Source organism: Sorex araneus, chromosome 1 (assembly GCF_027595985.1).
Source record: "Sorex araneus isolate mSorAra2 chromosome 1, mSorAra2.pri, whole genome shotgun sequence".
NCBI lineage: Eukaryota > Metazoa > Chordata > Mammalia > Eulipotyphla > Soricidae > Sorex > Sorex araneus.
In genome coordinates this window covers 293,605,734-293,625,114 of record NC_073302.1, presented here as the reverse complement: position 1 = coordinate 293,625,114, position 19,381 = coordinate 293,605,734, and the positions used below count along the sequence as shown (strand labels likewise).

Genomic DNA, 19,381 nt, shown 5'->3' with positions numbered 1-19,381 from the left:
TGGCAGGATGGCCTCGAGTGACAGCTCGAAGTTAGAAGATTTGGTTAGACTGTGAGACCGGAAGTGTGGCAAGGCCACTTAACTCCACGGGCAGGCAAATGTAGCTTGTAGTTAGATGAGTGTGTGGTACACACCTAATAAAAATGAAGGGCACCTTCCAGTTTGAATCCTCTAGTTCTGGTGGCATTTCTTTGGACTTACTACGGGGAGAATGGCTTCCATTGATTCCAAGGTGAAGTACTGGATAATTTTGTTTGTAGTCCATATTATATAGCAGCAGCTTAATTTCCTGCAAAATGTTATTTCCTCGTGAAACATAGCTCAGACGGATGAAGAAATGTCACAGGCTCTCTGGTGAGATGGTACTTAGGAATGACTGGGGCCAGGTTTTTACTCAAAGAGTCTTGCTATACTTTTCTGGCACTAGCAACAAACATGATTTTCGTGACCCTGGATGACTGTTGCTTAGTGGAAGGATGCATTAAGGAATCATGTACTGAAAGGGCAAATTTTGAAATGGATTTTGATTTTCTACTTTTCTATTATATAAACCGAATTGTGTTTTTGAGGGGTCTATAACTGTCTCTCGGATGTCATTATTCTTGCAATGCCACAGCACTTACAAAATGCTATTATGTGTACAATGACTTGTTAAAACAAGTGTAGGGATCAATCAAGTGTGTCTATTCAAACGTTACAAGAAATGAAACTAAGGGCTTAGAGTGGTTAGAGAGGGGCTCAGGCTCTTGCCTTACATCCAGTTTGGTCCACTGTACCACGTATGGTCTCCTGAGCACTGCCGGGAGTGACCCCTGAGCACAGAGCAGGAGTGACCCCTGAGCACGATTGAGTGTGTCTCACACCACCCTAACCCCAAAACAAAACAAAAGGAAAAAAAACAACAATGGAACTCCTAATGCTTGACAAGCAGCAGTTTTGATCCCTTTGCTTGGAGCTGGGGGCCTTACGAGTGCCCGGTGTGTAAGGCCCATTGGCATAGAGTGACCAGGGTAAGTCTTATAAGACAGGGCAGGTTTGTTTCAGGCTGTGGTAACAGCAGGAGGAATACCGTGGTGGGTGCAAACAGGCAGCACCAGCCCGCACCCCCTCCTTTCAATGGACGAGTGTGTGACTTCACCCAAGGTTTTATAAAAGACAGTAAAGGCAGGAGCCAGCTGCACAGTGGGAAGGGCCTGGGCGTGGCAGGGTGAAGGATCTGCATCTTGCCTCGCTAGCATAGCTTTGAATAGAAATGGAAATGTTGAGCCTTTCATCCAAAGAGGCCCTTTTAGAGTCACTGTGCAAATAGGGCCATCGGATTGGCAGGGGAGGCATTCATTTTCCTACCCTGATTCTCTGGTGCCTATTATATTTGTGAGTTTTGAGGAAAGAAAATTAGGGTCATCTAGCTCACTGTATGCGGAGTTTTCACCTGGCTCTTACCGTCAGCCAAAGCAGAGGAGGAATTGGCTGTGGGAAGCCTTTGGTGACTGAACTGTCCATTAATATATTCTTTCTTTGTTATAGTTTTGATGGGCAACATTGAACATCCCCAGCTTCTTTCTTTCTTTTTGGATCACACCCAATGATGTACAGGGCTTGCTCCTGGCTCTGCACTCAGCAATTACTCCTGGCAGTGCTCAGGGGACCATATGGGATGCTGGGAATTTAACATGGGTCGGCTGTGTGCAAGGTAAACGCCCTACCCGCTGTGCTATCACTCCAGCTCCCTCCTGGCTTTTAATATTTGTAAACTTTAAGTTTTATAACTGCTACTAGTAGTCTTAAATATTACTGTGTATCTTGTTGGGAGCTATTCTTATCTCTCCCCACTGGAGAATGATAAAAACATTAAGAAAGATGATAGCAGTTGGTGTCTCTTAGTAAAAAGGGTGATACAGGCACGAACTTCAAAATTGCCTAAAAGTGACTTTCAGGCAGGAACGCTGCATTTGCTTTTTAATTGCTGCATTACAAAGCACCCACATATCTGAGCTGCCGGCTAGTGAACTACCTTTAACTATATTGTCACTTGAATTTCTCCCACTTGAAGGGCAGACACTGACCTTGTAGAATGTATTGAAGGGTATTGACGCGTGCTTCACACTGGGTTCCTGGCTGCATGCTGATAAATAGTTCATTACAATTTTTTTCACCCAAGAAAGGAGAAAGGGATTATGTTAACAATAATTTGAATGCAGAAGAAATAGCCAAGAAGTAGGATCAACATTGATATAATTGATATAATAGTCTATGGTTTTCTATTTTTTTCAGTTTGTGATCTTAATATTAAAGAGAATATTTCATATCCCCACTGTTAATTTTAGGGCTTTTAAGTAATTTTTGTTGAGAAGACCTTTTTTCTGCTTTTGTTTTTGGGCCACACCCAGCTGTGTTTAGGGCTTACTACTGGATCTGTACTCAGGGATCACTCGTGGCAGATTCAGGGACCATATGAGGTGTTGGGGATTGAACTGGGGTCTGCTGCGTGTCAGGCAAGTGGCCTACCTACTGTGCTATTGCTCCGGCCCTAACTTTTAATTAAAACTAGTTGCTGAGAACTGCAGGATAGGGAATAATAACTGAATAATCTATTTCTGACTGTCTCTATCAGGCCGATTACCGAGGCATTTTTGTCTTGCAGCTATGGAATGGTATAGCTGAGCCAGCACTTTCAGCTCCCCTGAACTAGAGAAGCCGTTATGTAGGGAGATAACTCAGTAGCCAAGAGTTGCTATCTGCACATCTCTGCTCTATTTAAGTTCCACTAGGTTCTTTTTATAGGGGTCAGTGTTGCTTATGACCAGGATTTCTTGTAAATTGATAGGTGTTAGATAAATAAACAGAAAAGGCACTGAAGAAAAAGCAAATAGTCAACAGGACTCAACACTATTCATAACTTCACTGGCCAGGGGGTGAGAAATGCTGTGCATGGTGGTTTTCAGCCTCTTTATAGCTGGAGCACTGGGCTGTGGATGGGCAGTTAGTGACCAGTGAGGTGAGCAGTGGTTTTCACCTTGTTCATGCCATAGGCAGGTACGGGTCCTAGTGGCCAGCACACTACTTTGCATGACTTCTGTGGCCTGTTCAGTCTGGTCATTGGGGTGTTTGAAGAGAACTCGTATGATCGATTCCTGACACATTGTGGTAAGACATGAGTAGTTAGTTACTTTGCAATTGTCTATGGTCTACTACGGTTTTTCCTTATTATAATTATTCACCTTCCATCCAAACAAATAAAATCCCTGGTTATTTTGTTTCATTTAAGATGACCAGACCTACTTTTAAATTTGTGTGCCCTTGGGTTTTGCTTTTTTGGTTTTGGGTCACCTAATGGTACTCCAGGCTTACTCCTAGCTCTGTGCTCAGGTATGATTCCTGATGGGCCTGGGGGACCACTTGTGGAGCTGGTGATTGAATCCGGGTCAGCTTCATGCAAGGCAAACACTGTACATGTTGTATTATCTCTCCAGCCCCTACTTTGGTATTTCTTAGCTACTTTATTTAGTAAGAATAGAAGATCTGATCCCAAATTTGATTGGAAATGATATTTTAGTTAAGTTAAAAAAATACATGTGTGGAATTTAAAAAATTGATCTCTTTTGATTAGTATTGTTGAATAATACCATACAGTGATCTTTCATTTCTATCTCTTTGTGCTAGTGGACTAGCAAGTGACTTAGAGAACTTCCTTGGGACCAAACTCTTGAGTTGTGAATCTGAGATATTTCATGTCAGGTATAGTCTTATAAATAATCGTCTCTGCCTACTAGTCATCACCTATTAATTTTTCTATTTCTCAATAAATTGCACCAGAAATAACAAAGACTTTATTGGAACAGTAGTCTTAAATTTATTTGATTTGATTTGATTATTTTTTTCCTTTTTGGATCACACCCAGCAATGCTCAGGGGTTACTCCTGGCTCTGCACTCAGGAATTAACTCCTTGCAGTGCTCAGGGGACCATATGGGATTCTGGGGATTGAACCCAGGTTGGCCATGTGCAAGGCAAACACCCTACCTGCTGTGCTATCACTCCGAATCCTTAAATTTATTTTAATTATATAAAAAAGTCAGTAAGTGACAAATGTGAGTACTTTCTCATCAGTGACAGGTTACTCACAGCTCTCATTGAGTCTGAGTGTTGAGGAGGTCAAGGTTAACACTAATACTTTCAATTGTGATATTTGAGGGGTTTGTCTGATTACAGAAAAAAATTGATTAAAATTTTCTGGATCACATTGTTGAGCCGTGAAGTTCTATTTTGGGAAGTTGACTCCATCCCAGCTCTTACTGAATCCCCTTCATGTGAGGAACAAATATTTGAGTCCCTGGCTGGTATATGAAGACAGGATCTTGGTTTTTCTAAACTGAAATGTTGATAAAGGCCCAAGCGTTTGGCGATGGTCAGTCCTTGAGCTAAAGAAGCAATGTGGATGGAGACAGAAGAACGTAGGTACCTCTTTCCCCTCCTTTTCCCCTGTGTCGTAGCCCGCCCAGTCACAAGATTTCACTTATTGGACCAAATGGGGGTTAGATTCAGGCTGGAGTGTATCAAGGAGCATCTAGGGCTCCTGGCTCTTCTTAGCATTTCAAGTCAAGTTGGGTAGTTGGGTATATTTTTGTTGTTGTTTTGTTTTGTTTTGTTTTTTTGACCACATCCAGAGGCCCTCACTCAGGGCTTACTCCTCTGTCTCTTAACTCATGGATCACTCCTGGCAAAGCTTGGGGAACCATCTGGGGTGTCAGGGACTGAACCCAGGTCAGCTGTATGCAAGGAAAGTAACTTGTCTACTCTACAATTGTTCTGGCCCAAGCTGGGCACTTTTTTTTAAGCTGAAAAATACTATGAAGCTAAATAGGTTATGGCTGGAAATTGCTTTATTGTTCATTACTCTGAATGGTAATGCCCTATGGTTCTTCCTGCATTTTTCTTTTAAATATGTTTCCTTGGCTATAATGACATGTTGATTTGATAAAAAATAAAGAAAATGTTAAAAAATTCCTATAGGAAATCTTTAATAATTTGTGATAGTTGCAAGGTATTCCTCGATTCTGGTTATGAATAACTCAGGACATTTTAATAATAGCTTTATTGAGATATAATTTGCATAGCACATTTCCTCTGTTAACTTGTGAAAGCCTGTAATTTTCTGTGTGCTCATGTCGTCATGACACCCTCATCTCTAACCCATCTTAGAACCCCGTACCCATTAGGATCCTCCCCTCATTTCCACCTCTCCCTTGGTCCCACCCGGCATGATAATGTCTCTGTGAAGTAGCTTACTCTGGATGCACACACCACATTTTGTTTAGCCATTATTCAAGTTGGTGAGTACTTGGGTTGTTTCCGCTTGGGCCTTCTTTAGGTAAGGCCATTATGAGCTTTTGTGTGTATGCTTACCTGGACCTATAGTTCAATTTTCATGGGTATATGCACAATATTTACATTGCTGGAGGATGATAATTCATGTCTAACGTTTTGAAGCTGTGTAGTAAGGCAGGCGTACTGCTTCACATGAGTGCAGGGCCCACATGCCTGGGCTTCTTCATGTGTTGCTACCGCTTGTTCGTCATCTTGACTCCAGTTACTGAGGGACTGTCAACAGCATGCCACTGTGGTTTTGATTTTCGTTTCTCTAATTACTAATGACATGCAATATCTTTTCAGGTGCCTGATGGGTATCTGTGCATTTTCTTGGGAGAAGTGTCTGTTCAAGTCCTTTGCCAATTCAAAACTCAGCTGTCTCTTCCTTTGAGTTGTAAGAGTTGATAAGACATTCCAAGTCATTCAGCAAATATAGGACTTATAAATATTTTCTTTATTCTGTAGATCAGTTTTTCACTTTCTCCCTCTTCCCCAGACTCTTGATGGTGTCCTGTAAGTGCACAGTTTTAAATTCTGATAAAGTCAACTTATTGCAAATTGTATTGCCCACAACCAGCAATGCTTAGGGCTTCCTGCTGACTCTGTGGTCAGGGCTCATTCCTGGCGGTGCCCAGGGGACCATGTGTGGTGCTGGGTATTAACCCCTGGTAGGCCACATGCAAGGTAAGCACCTGACCCACTGTGCTCTCTCTGTCCCTTTTGTAAACCTTTATCATTTGAATTTTGGATATTAAAGCTAAGAAACAATTTTCTAACTGCATTATCATTAATATTTAATTCAAAACATTGTTTTGGAGTTTTAGCTGTAATTCTCACATTTAAGTCTATGAGCCATTTTTAAAAAGGGGTCTTGGGTGGGGCACAGCCAGTGGTGTTCAGAGCTGGTTCTCTGCTCAGGGTCACTTGTGGGGGGCTTCAGGGTACCCTGTATGTGGTGCTGGGGACGGAGCAGGGCCAGCCACAGTGTCTGCACTGTTACTCCTCTGACTCTCTCTGGCCCCTGTGGCCCATGATTCGTTTGGAAATAAGGTGTTTTTTATTTTTTTAAATTATCACCAGCATTTATAAGACCAGACCTGGGTAAAGAACTAGGTCTGGGGACACATACATGGTCTTATTAGAGAGGATGTTTAGCCTGCCCTGATTATTACAAAATCAGAACACGAGCATAGTCCTAGTTTGAATTCAGTTTTATGATGGAGATGGGTCCACCATCATTCTAATGTGGGTGAAAATTCAGCTGTCCAGAAGCCTTGTTGAAAATCCCACAAGGCTTATAACTTCACGTTGAATTGCTACATAATTTTAAAAATGATCATTCTCTTAAATATGTTTTGCCAATTAACAATCTAAAACTGTTTTAGTATTTCAAAGAAATAAATTATATATCATATATAACTCTGCTAGAGATACCAAAACACTGTTTTTTTCCATTGCTATTAATAATGGTTCCTCATGTACATAACAATACCCTACCCCTTGCCAGTGGAGATACCAAAAATATTTTATTAACCGTGCAGTGCTTTTTAATGTTTAACTTAATATTTAAAAAATACCCTTGTGGAAATAAAACACTATTTGTAGATATCCAGAGGATGCTTTTATACACTTATCGTTTATTTATTTATTTGTTTATTTGGCGTTTGGGCCATGCCCAGTTCTCTCGGGGATCACTCCTGGCTCTGCACCTAGGATGCTCAGGGAAACATATGTGGTTCCGGGCATAACCCAGGTTTCTTTGTCCTACCTGCGCCTAGTGGTTCTGTTAGTGAACATTCTGAGAAATAGTGTGATTTCCCCAGGAAGAAGAGGGCTTTATTTTTGTGGCCCCTAGACATCTCCAACTTGAACTTGGGAGTAGAGTGCTAAGTCCAAATAACCACTTTAAGAGCATATTTTGATGATGTTCTTTTCACTAAAAAATTAATATGTTAAAACAAAATCTGAATTTTGTGGCAGAGAGATAGTTTGAAGGGCTGGAGCACATGCCTGGAGTGTCCAGAGACCCAGGGTTGATCCCCGACACCTCCTGCCTCCTCAGCTTGGCTGTGTGCAGCCCTGCTCACCCTCTGTACCGCTGGAGAGGACCCCCAAACTAAACAACCCTCCTCTATAAAAAAAAATGTTTTTAATTTTTTTCTATTCCTCAGTGTTTACCTTTATTAGGAACTGCCTTCAAGGTAGCACTGAACAGGTCAATCTCGGATGTCCTTCCGTGTCAAAGAAAGACCTTCCGGTCCACGCCCAGGCCAGGGCGTCTTTATTGGCTGGTGTGGTCCAAATGCACTTAAAGCTACAGATCTAGATGGCCTTGTCTTATGAAACCCTGATGGAGGCCCCTCTCTCTTGGCCGTCATGCTCACAGAATTTGATATTTGTGTTTTTCATTGTGGTTATTATGGAACTTTCAGCCACACCCTCAGCACCCGTCCTCAGCATCTGTCCTGGCAGTGCTCTAGGGCAGGTACATGGTGCCGAGAGTCAAACGGGGTGACTTCTCCCTTCCCTTCGGCACTATCTCTCTTTCCCCTAGTTGGATGACTAAGTATATTTTTGTATTGTTATCGATTTTGCTAATAAAGCCAACAGTCTAAGTATGCGGCTGTTGGAGTTTGAGTAGAATCTTGGCTGTTCCTTTCTAGCCCCTCGTTGTTTCCATTTGTTTGCTTGTGTTGGTATTTGTTCTTAAAAAGCGAATGTCTTCTTTCTATATCGTAGTGGTTAAAAGAGACAACAGGGGACAGAGAGATGACACCGGGTTCAGGCCTTTTCCTTATAAACATGGGCCTGTTTGAGCCTCAACACCACGGGCTGACCCCCTGAGCACGGAGCCAGAAATATACCTTCAGCACTGCTGTGTGTGACTCCCCAAATGAAAGCGAGCAAATAAATAGACAACATAGGGCCTGGATAGTGCGATGTGGCATGGCAGGCCTTGAGTTCCCTCGGGGACCCAGCCTCACACAGTCCCCGGGGGAAGCTCTGGGATGTGGAGCACTGCTGGAGTTGAGAAGCAGAGCACCTGCGGCCCCACGCATCAAAGCATCCTGCTCCTAAGGCCACCGGTGGGAGTGTACCAGGGTCCCCTGAGCCTGGCGTGAGCCACCTCGGGCGCCACCCTGCAAAGTATTTAAGTATATAAGATGAGTCCAGGAGCTTGGCGATTTAATGGTTCTTTCTCCTCGTTTCCCATTTCGCTGTCAGAAATAACGTTCCTTTCTTTCCAACAGTTACTGGTGGCCAACCTATGCTAATTTAAAACATGAATATGTTACACCTTTTCCCTGTAGCTACTGCTATGGGAAAAGAAACAGAAAAAAAAAACCCTTACGTTTTTTAAGGGTCTAGGTAGAGCCTGAAGGAAGGCAGAGGCAGAGGCGTGCTGGAGACTGTTCTCCCCCAGCCTCTGTTTGTGCCTCACGGCCTGACCAGTTCTCTGCCCACGGGCCTCCGGGCGTCCAGAAGCCGGGAACGTCCTGTGTTTTGCCAAGTGGGACTGCCTGAAAGCAGTTCTGAAATTCTTATCTTGTTCTCGAGCTGAAGAAGGTTGTCAAATACCTGAGCTGAATATCAGCTTTTCCTAATGGAGGGGAGAAGTGACTCTTATCATCTATTACCAAAATGAATTCTTAAATCTATCTTCTAAGCATTTTTTAACACACACACACATTTGATTTCATTTTCATTATTCTCTTCCCTCACTGCTGCTATCTAACTATAATTACCTCAGAAACTTTGAAGCACACGCTCCACGCTGTTCCCAATATTGCAGCCTGCCCTAGATACGAACGAACGGAGCACATTTTGGAGCCGCATCTTGCTCCCATTGTTCCGCAATCGAAGGCTCTCGCTGCCTGACTCTTTGACTTCTGTGGTTCACATTCTCATCTGTGCTTTGAACATCCTATTTTGCTACCGTGCTTTTATTTCTTTCCATTTCTTCGCCCCCCGTTGTCTATAGAAATCTGAGTTTTGCTTTTATTGACACAGTTTCTCATACCTGAACATCATAAATAGCCAGGCTCATCTATTTTATATTATTGGTGAATATAGTTTGCCCTGTTTTTTTTTATTGGACTCCAAAACTCATTTCTTTTATCTAAGAAAAAAAATAACAAAAATATTTCAAAGTCTAGCTTAAATTGCTTTTTTTAAAAAATCTTATTATTATGTCTTTTTGGGGAACACTTGCCAATGAATGCACAGGCCTGGTCCTGGCTTGGTACTCAGCAGTGACCCCTGGTGGTACCTGTGTGAACTGTAAGTGGAGCTGAGGATCAGATTGGGGTTGCCACACGCAAGGCAAATCCTCCATGCCTTCTCCCCTGTGTTACCTCTCGGTTCAGAATCTGCTTGCTTAAAGGACTTGGTAGGAAATCCTCTGCTGCCTAAATGAGAAGGATGCCTAGGGCTAGGAGAGAGGTGGGTCTCTACTGCCGGGTCCCCTGTCCCCACACTCAGGTGGGCTGGCGCTGTTCCAACCCCCGGGCCCTCTGGGTTATGGATGTCTCCCTAGTACTTGGAAGGGACATACATAATACAGGTAGGACTTGGGTTTTCTTTCTATCACAAGACGAAAAATTCTTGGGAGAGAGAAACACGTCAAGGGGCTGAGAAATTATAGCTCAAAGAAGCTAGTCAGTGAAGAAACCTGATTCAAAATGCAGTTCCACAGTTTCCTGCTGAGCACTTAACACGATGCCTGCAAAGGTGGATTCTCGCTTAATGCTGCTCTGTGCTCCCTGACACTGAATACTTCTATTAAGAGTTATATGAAAAATTATATGCTAGTAGATTTTTTTTCTCCAGGAGGGGCCGTGGGTGAGGAATACATATCTCTAAGGGATTTATACGTATCTTTAAGTTTCCTACTACTGAGAAGGCAAACGCTCTACCCGCTGTGCTATCGTTCCAGCGGCCGACCCGGGTTCAATTCTTCCGTCCCTCTCGGAAAGCCCGACAAGCTACCAAGAGTATCCCGCCTGCATAGCAGAACCTGGCAAGCTACCTGTAGCATATTCGATATGCCAAAAACAGTAACAACAAGTCTCACAATGCAGATGTTACTGGTGCCCGCTTGAGCAAATTGATGAACAATGGGACGACAGTGCTACAGTGCTACTACTGAGAAGAACATCTCAGTTTATATAAACTCATCCTCTGTATGTGCTAGAAATGGAAAACTTAGGAACAAATGATAAGGGCATAGAGTAGGGAGGGGGAGAGGGGGAGAAAGAGAGGGAGAGAGAGGGGGAAGGAGGGGGGAGAGAGAGACAGAAACAGAGAGAGACATAGTGACAGAGAGACACAGACAGTGAGAGAGAGAGAGCGAGCGAGCGAGAGAGAGAGAGAGCGAGAGAGAGAGAGAGCAAGCAGTGTTTAATAAAGTAATCAGCTCTGACAGGTATTTTTCTTAACAGCAGAGTCTGTGACTCAGTCCTTAAACTTTGAATATCCGCAGCAGGATGGATGCCCATTTTCTCAGTTATGTGTTTATGTGCGTAGATTTCGATCTGATGCTAATCTTTTCAAGGAGTAGGATTGAAAATATCAGAGAACAGAGGGAGCACATTGACATTTTATTTGCTGAGATGAAGGCTGGGTTTCCTCAGGTTAACGAATGAACGGGTTGTTTGGCCTGGGAAGGCACCCAGGGGGCTGTTTTTCATGCCAGGATTAGGGGGACCCCCGTGCAACAACAGACTCTGAGATTTTCCTGCAACATGTGGCTTCCCAGAGAAGCCCTTTAATCTTTTGAGCCAAGATCCCTGCACTGCATCTCAAAGGGATTTCTTTATAGTGGCTTTATTTTTATTTATTAATTTTTTGTTTATGTTTTTTTGCCTTTTGGGTCACACCCAGCGATGCTCAGGGCTTACTCCTGGCTCTGTGCTCAGCAGTTACTCCTGGTAGTGCTTGGGGGACCATATGGGATGTTGGGGATTGAACCCGGGTCGGCCACGTGCAAGGCAAACACCCTCCCCTCTGTACTATCGCTCTGGGCCCTCTCTGATAGCTTTACCTTGCTTTCTAAGTGATCCCCCTTCCTTCGCCTTGTGTATCATGACCATCTGGGACCCCCACGCCGGGAGTGGAGTGGACCCTAGGCCCTCTCCAGAGTCTCACACCGCCAGCACCCACAGCTTTCACGATTTCCGGGGTCATCTGTGATCACGGGGTCATTTGTACACGAGGTTGCAAGAGGGACAGAGGCCCAGGACTTCCCGGTCCCCGCTGAGCTCCTGCTCTTCCCACCACCTGAACTCGGGGCAAAAGATGAACTAAGGCTCCTCCACCCCAGGGCTGTTGGGTTCCTCTGGGCTGATCTTGGCAGCAGAGCGATGGCTGTGACCAGTCGCCACCTGCCCCATCTCCCTGGATCCTGCTCCCAGGCAGCTGGAAGTACCATCCAGATGTTCTGGTTAGTTCAGTCTAGCATGGGTCTGCCTTGCACTCTGGCTCAGATGCTTTCCTCCGCCCTTCTGCTAAACTTAGGTTTGTATGCATGTAAGTTGTCTCAAATAGAATTGACTAAATGTAGGTTTAATAATGGGCATGATTTCATATAGCCAATGTCCTTTATACTATAAAACCAGCACAATTCATTGGCAAGCTTGATTCTTTTTAATAAAATAACTTCAAATAATTGATTTAGTTAAACTATATCAAATTCCAGGATCTATCAAGTCCTTTAAAAAATTTATGTTCTTGACTGAAAAAAAAAGGTTTCTGGAAGGAGTTGATTAGATTTTGTACAACAGAATTCATGTGGGCAAATATTCTGTGAAGTAAAAGAGTCTGACACACCTTTTTATCAATAGACATGAAGTCTGACCTGCAGTCTTTTAATTTACTTTGATATTTGCTCTCCTATTTATTTATTTTTATTTTTTTTTATTTTTTGGGTCACACCTGGCGATGCACAGGGGTTCCTCCTGGTTTTGCACTCAGGAATTACTCCTGGTATTGCTCAGGGGACCATATGGGATGCTGGGAATTGAACCCGGGTCGGCCGCGTGCAAGGCAAATACCCTACCCGCTGTGCTATCGCTCCAGCCCCTATATTTGCTCTCCTAATAAAATATATGAGCAGTGGACATCTGTTGTGATAAGAAAATATGTTTTCCCTGCATTGCTCTTTCTTTTCTATTGGATATGATCTGTGAAATAAACCGTCATGCATTTAGACCTTAAATAAACTACTTGATGTGGAGGAGTCGGACAGGAGTTTAGGGCGCCTGCCTTAAACTCCTTCCTTCCTTCCTTCCTTCCTTCCTTCCTTCCTTCCTTCCTTCCTTCCTTCCTTCCTTCCTTCCTTCCTTCCTTCCTTCCTTCCTTTCTCTTTCTTTTTTCTTTCACATTTTATATTTTGTATTATCATTTTTTGTTATTTATTTATTTTTTATTGAGTCATTCTGAGATGCACAGTTACAAAGCTGTTTATGATCAGATTTCAGTTATACAATGATCCAACACCCATCCCTGCACTACTGTCCATTTCCCAGCACCAATGACCCCAGTTTCCCTCCCACATTCTCTTCCCCAGCCTGCCTTCCCCCCCCCCCTCTCTCTCTCTCTCTCTCTCTTTCTCCCCCCCCTTTCCTTTTGGGCATTATGATTTGCAATACAGATCCTGAGAGGTTATCTTGTGTGTTCCTCTACCACTTTCAGCATGTAGTTCATTTCCAACTACCTTTTTCGTAGTGGTCCCTTCTCTATCTCATCTGCCTTCTCCCCCAGCACTGGAGGCCGGCTTCCGACCGTGGACTAATCCCTATGGCCCTTGTTACTAGTGTCCTGGTGATATCCTAACTTTTCGTTCAATGCTTGAGTTCTGTCTATAGCATTCTTATCTTTTTCCTTTTCCTTTTTTTGAGCCACACCAGACAGTATTCAGGGATTACTCCTGGTTCTGTGCTCAGGCATTACTCCTGGTGGTGCAGAGGCACCTTATGGGGGGTGCCGGGGTTTGAACCTGGGTTGGCTGTGTGCAAGGCAAGCACCCTACCTGCTGTACTGTAGCTCTGGCTCCCTAATGCAGTTTTTCAATGTTGGGAATCTAAATGAGGAATTCAAGAACCTTATACATTCTGTCTTATGTCTCATATAAAAACTGTTTAGAAGAGTTCATTTCTCTTCAATTGTTGGGAGAACTTGAGTGGGATAGATAATAGGTTATCTTTGAAGATTTGGTAGAATTTATGATTAAAACCATCTGGTGCTAGGCTTTTATTCGAGGGTAGACTTTATTCACCTCCAATTCATTGTTACTTCCACCCTTCTGCTGTCTTTAGGATTCAATTTTTTCTTGATTTATTTCATTTAGTTGTAAAATGAGATTAAAATTTTTCCTGTTTCCTAATTTCAGTCTGTATTGCGCTGAGCTCCCTCTTAGAAGTTCTCTCTGTCCCACATTTCCTGATCCTTCATATCTTTATTTTCATTTGTTTCCAGGAGTGTCTTTGATTTCCTCATCAATCCAATAGTTAACTAAGTAGCAGGTTTTTTAGTCTGCCACCAAAAGTAGGATACCTCTCATGTTGCCTTCTATTTACTAACCCCATTTACTTTACTTGTAGAATTTACTAACAGCACAGCAGGTAGAGCGTTTGCCTTGCACAAGGCCAACCCGGGTTCGATTCCTCCGTCCCTCTCGGAGAGCTTGTCAAGCTACTGAGAGTATCTTGCCCGCATGACAGAGCCTGGCAAGCTCCCCGTGTCGTATTCGATATGCCAAAAACAGTAACAAGTCTCACAATGGAGAAGTTACTGGTGCCCACTTGGGCAAATGGGTGAACAAAGGGATGGCAGTGATGCAGTGATACAGTGATGTCTCATATCAATCCAATGGCTTAAGAATCTCCAGGTGAGATTGAGACATCTATCTATCTATTTGTCTAGATATCTATCTATACCTGATACCTGCTGTATCAGGCAGTGCTCAGAGCTTACTCCTGGCTCTGTACTCAGGGACCACTTTTGGCAATGCTTGGGGTCTATGTGCAGTGCTTAGTGCTGGGTATTCTAATCTAGATCAGCTGTATGCAAGCACTTTACCTGCTGTGCTCCCTCCCTCTCTCTCTTTCTCTCTTCTTTTGGGCCCAACCTGGCAGTGCTCAAGGCTTACTTTCTGCACTCAGGGATCACAGGAATTAAGGGACTATATAGGATGCCGGGAATCGAACCCAGGTTGGCCACATGCGAGTCAAGCACCCTACCCTCTCTACTATGACTCTTGCCAGACCTTGTACTATCTCTTGGGACCAAGCATCTGTATTTTAGAAGTTTCTTAGGCAGTTCTTACGTGTGCTCCAGCTTAGGAGCCACTGTTTTGCCAAATGCTTTTCTAGTCTGACCAAACTCTTCTAAATGTGAGCACCTTACCACCAAACTTAGCCTGTGTTTATGCTGTTTATTCCAATTTTGACTTAATTATATGAATGTTTATATTGTATATTAGTTAAATTACCTAACATAAATCAAGTTCAGCAATTTAGTATTAAGCTGTTGATAAACATCACTGAAGAGAGAGTGGCATTCAAATTTGAACTCTCTTCCTTGAAGGAATATTGTATTTTGGAATGACTTCCAAAAGGCTGATGATAACAGTCATGTCAGTCGTTTTCAGAGCTTTCTGTAGTCTCATCAGTTTACTCGGTGACTTAGATGCTCATTTTGCTTTTATTTTTTTAATTTTTATTTATTTATTTATTTTTGCTTTTTGGGTCACACCCGGCAATGCACAGGGGTTATTCCTGGCTCATGCACTCAGGAATTACTCCTGGCGGTGCTCAGGGGACCATATGGAATGCTGGGATTCGAACCCGGGTCGGCCGCATGCAAGGCAAACGCCCTACCCGCTGTGCTATCACTCCAGCCCCTCATTTTGCTTTTAAAGTATGATGATCCTTTAGTTTTCTAGTGCATGGGAAATCAGAAGTTGGGCATATTGTTTTTGACTTGACCACAACTGACTAAACACCTAATAATTATAGTGTCAACTTAAGTAGGCCCTTCTGGAAATCACCCAGCCTCTTTGGGCCATACTGAAAACCTTAGTGGAACGATAAAGATGTGGTTTTGCACAGTGTTTTGATTCTACAGAGGCTTCATGTGATCACACACACAAACAGGAATTTATCTTACTTGAGACCATCTACCTCTGTGTAAACTCTTTTGATTAGTTTTGCATTTTCTTTATTCCTTGAATAGAGTCTAGGAATGAAAACTCAGTGTATAATGTTATTATCCAATATTCAAGTAGTCATGGAGTCAGGCATAACTGAGGTCTCATCTCCGTCTATTAGCGTTATATAGAATCTCAGGCAAATTATTGATGGCAAAAGCCATCAGTTTCTCTGTAAAGTGTGGGTATGTACCTTTATAGGGATATTCTGAAATTAATAGTAATGCATATAAAATGCATCTCAAAATAAGCGTTTGGTGAGAGGAATGCTTCATTAATGATATACATTTTATTGGAATGTTAAATGTAAGAATATTAATATGTAAAATTATACTTAAAATATATTTGCCTTCATCTTTTCTTGTCTCTCTCTCCTGCTACCCTCAATGTCATTATTCTCCTCTCTGCCTCTGTGAGTTTTGCTATGGCTTTAGAGTCTACATTGAAGTGAGATCTTATTTGTTTCTCTGTGTCTGGCTGGTTTTGTTGAGATAATCCTCTCAGCCCACCCATGTTGTCAGAGATGGTAAGAATTTCTTGTCTTTGAAGGTGAAATAAAGATGCATTTTGTCAATATACCACATTTTCTCTATTCATCTATACGTTCCTGGGCATTTGGTTTGTTTGTCTTCTTGCCTTGACTTTAGTAAACCATGAACTTGGGAATGCAGGTGTTATTTCAGAATCTCGATTTCTGGTGATCATTCCTGGTGGAGTCAGGGACCCTGTTTAGTGCTGGGGATCAAACTGGGGTTGGCAAGAGCCCTACCTGTTGGACTATTGCTCCAACCCATGTTTATTATTTTTTGAGGAGCCTCCGTATCTTTTTCAAAGGGATAATATCCATTTATATTCTGTGGTGTTGACCAGGGTTTGCTTTTCTCCATAGACTCCCCAAGAGCTGTTATCTTATTTCCCCTTCCTAGAAAATGACAGTCATCCTGAGAGGTCTAAGATGGTATTTCCTGTGGTTTGACATTCATTTCCCGGATGACTGGTGATGATGAACACCATTTCATGTACCTGTTGGCATTTTGTATATCATTAGTGTTACTAGAAAGATTATTATGGTTTTCAAATGAGACTGTTTAAAACAGTAGTCACGCAAAATCCCGGGGCTAGTTCTGTTGGGAACATCTTTGTTCTCCTTTGTAAAAGGCAGTTACTCTTAGACTTGACCTTAGACAATGCCTTTACAAACTGGGCTCCCTGCCGAGTCTGCGACCTTGGGTAGGAAACCCTTAGGTCACCGGACATAGGGGATAGCTGAGGTCCTTACATTTCTCCTGGGTGTCAGGAAAACTAGTCTTTACTGGTGGTTCTGTGTAGTTGATCACGACCTTCCTAGCCTGAAGTTATTACCCATGACTTTTGTCTGATAAGTATAAAGTTGTCAGATGAAATAAAAACACCTTTAAATTTGAATTTCTGAAAAGTAAGTTTCAATTCTTTTAGTATAAGCATGCCACAAATATTGCAAGGACATGTTTAGACTAAGAACTACTCATTATTTAACTGAAATTCAAATTTTTCTTATAGGTATCTTAGAAGTTTCTCTTTTTTTTCCCTTCTAAATCTTGCATTATGATTAGATTGCTATTAAGAAAGTTTTGGGCTCGAGAGAGAAGAAAAGTGCCGGTCCTAAAGGCAGGCTGTGTGTGTGTGTGTGTGTGTGTGTGTGTGTGTGTGTGTGTGTGTGTGTGTGTGTGTGTGTGTGTGTGTGTGTGTGATGGGGGATCATAGGAGGGAAACTGGGGACATTTATGCTGATACACTGGTGGGGAGATGAGTGTTGGGACACTGTATTACTGAAACCCAATCATGAACAGCTTTGTAATGTTCTATCTCAGTGATTCTATAAAAAAAATTTTTTTTAAAGAAGTTTGGCATGATGGCTGCTTAATACCTCTACTTCAAACCACAACACCCAAAAGGAGAGAGAGAGCAAAAGGCAATGCCCTGACACAGAGGCGGGGTGGGGTGGGGGGAGGATGGGGTAGGGGTGGGGGGTGGTGGGAGGGATTCTGGGACCATTGGTGGTGGAAAATGGGCACTGGTGGAGGGATGGGCTCTTGACCATTGTATGACTGAAATGCAAGCACAAAAGTTTGTAAGTATGTAACTGTACCTCACGGTGATTCACTAATAAAAAAATAATAAAAAAAAAGAAATAAAAACATTAAAAAATTAAAAAAATAAGTTTGGGGCTAAACATTAGGCAAGTTTTATCATAAAATGGTCACACTTCTGAATGAATATAGAGAAGTATGCTTAGAAAAGTTAGAAGACCAAATTATAACATTAAAACTGCTTAATTTATTGAAATTTTATAAACATAATTGTTATAGATCAGTATTAATAAACTAAACAGCGATGATGCAGATAAAAGAATATGTTCCTACTTCTCTAGTCTCAGGGACTTAAGTAAATCCTGAGGCTCTTCCAGCTGTATACTTAGAGCCATTTAAAGAGCAGATATGATTGTACATCTTATTTTAAGAAAGTCTGAAAAGTCTGAAGTTATAATAGGGTTGAAATATGATTTTCATGCTTTTGAATCATTCATTATTTTATTGATGCATTTAAGGCATGTTATATACAAAACTGAATTTGCATATAGTTTAAATTAACAACTCCCGATCACCAAAGAACACTTTATATCCTTCCCCCTGTGCTTTCTTAAAGAGCTGTCTTTGGTATTCAGTTACTTATTGTTCAACATGACTAAGCATTTTTTTTTTAATGTCAGGAATTACGCTTGGTTTCTGCGGACATAAAAATAAATAAGACAGAATGATTGCCCATTCTGGAATGTGAATTTCAGTAAAGCACCAGAAAAAGAGATGCAATATTGACATTATAATGTGATGTGCTAAGTGACAAGTGCTGTAATAATGAAGCGGGTTGGTTCTGAACCCACAAAACAGAGCAGGAGATGGAGCATTTTAAGGATGAATAAAAGTTTATTTGGTGGAAACAAATTAAGGGCAGATGAGAGAGAGAGAGAGGAGAAAGAGAGAAAGAGAGAGAAAGAGAGAGAGAGAGGAAGGGAGAGAGAGAGAGAGAGAGAGAGAGAGAGAGAGAGAGAGAGAGAGAGAGAGAGAGAGAGAGAGAGAGAGAGAGAACAATAACAAGAAACCCTACCCAGCCTAACTCCTTAAGAGTAAGAAGGGGACGGTTCTCTGGAAACAATAGATTGTGTGGATCAGAGTTAGAGCCAGGCCACATGAGTCCGCAGAGCACATTTTCTGTTAGGTTATGGGTTTTTATTTGCTTGTCCATTCCCATCTTTCCCCAGGTGGCTGCTAGATGCCATCCTGCCATTTCCAGTGAGAGGGCAGGAGCCTCGGCTGCACCTGGAAGGCCGCTTTCTGGCTTTCTGAGTGTTCACTTCAAGACGTAGACTTCTGGGAGGAATTGAGTGGTGTTCCCCCCACCCCCGCCATCCACCTCCCCCAGCTAAGGGGTGGTAAGCCAAATCAGTTTGGGAACCTCTGGCCAAGTCAATGAGGAATGGCCTCAAGACATCTAATAGCCTAATTCTCCCTCTTGGAGATCCTGACAAGCTACTGAGAGTCTGTTGCCCGCTCGGGAGAGCCTGGCAAGCTCCTCATGGCATATTCATATCCCAAATACAGCAACAGATATATACATACCTCTTGGGGAGCCTGGCAAGCTACTGAGAGTATCCCACCTGCATAGCAGAGTCTGGCAAGCTCCCCGTGGCGTATTCGATATGCCAAAAACAGCAACGATAGGTCTCATTCCGCTGACCCTGAAAGAGCCTTCAATCATTGGGAAAGAC

The 19,381-nt window shown here is 42.6% G+C and overlaps 1 protein-coding gene and 1 non-coding gene across 2 annotated transcripts in view; one reads left to right on the top strand and one right to left on the bottom strand.

The window, feature by feature from the left end:
- Nucleotides 1–19,381, top strand: part of FGF14 (fibroblast growth factor 14) — a 622,206-nt gene that overhangs the window by 17,432 nt on the left and 585,393 nt on the right. The window lies entirely within an intron of this gene.
- Nucleotides 6,438–6,568, bottom strand: LOC129401505 (small nucleolar RNA SNORA72). The gene has a single exon (XR_008628392.1). It is a non-coding gene; the product is annotated as a small nucleolar RNA SNORA72 (small nucleolar RNA).